Raw genomic sequence first — 443 nt, 5'->3', positions numbered from 1 at the left:
TTATGGTGCTGTGGAAAAAGAGAAGCGCAAGCAAAATGCGCGAGCTTGCAGGAGCGAGCATCATTGGGCATAGTAGTTTGCTCCATTGTTGCGCGCGAATGTAAAGGCCCAGAAATACGGGCAACGTTTTTTGTGAAACTTGTCGCGCAATAATGTTGCGTTGCAAGTTGAGATGGTTTGTTGCGCGCATTACCACCTTCTTGCGCAACAAATTTTCATGTTGCAGAAAGTAGAAGCGACGTCTACTTTTTGCAGCATAAAAATTTGTTGCGCAAGAAGGTGGAAATACGCGCAACAGACCATCCCAACTTGCAACGCAACATTGTCGCGCGACAAGTTGCACGAAAAATGTTGCCCGTATTACTGGGCCATAAACTGAATGTAACTTTCGGCGTGTTTGTGCTTCGGCGAACGGTAATTGCAAAGGCAGCAAAGTATTTAAT

This window comes from Montipora capricornis, chromosome 9, assembly GCF_036669925.1.
Source record: "Montipora capricornis isolate CH-2021 chromosome 9, ASM3666992v2, whole genome shotgun sequence".
Taxonomy (NCBI): Eukaryota; Metazoa; Cnidaria; class Anthozoa; order Scleractinia; family Acroporidae; genus Montipora; species Montipora capricornis.
Note: the sequence above shows the minus strand (reverse complement) of the source record.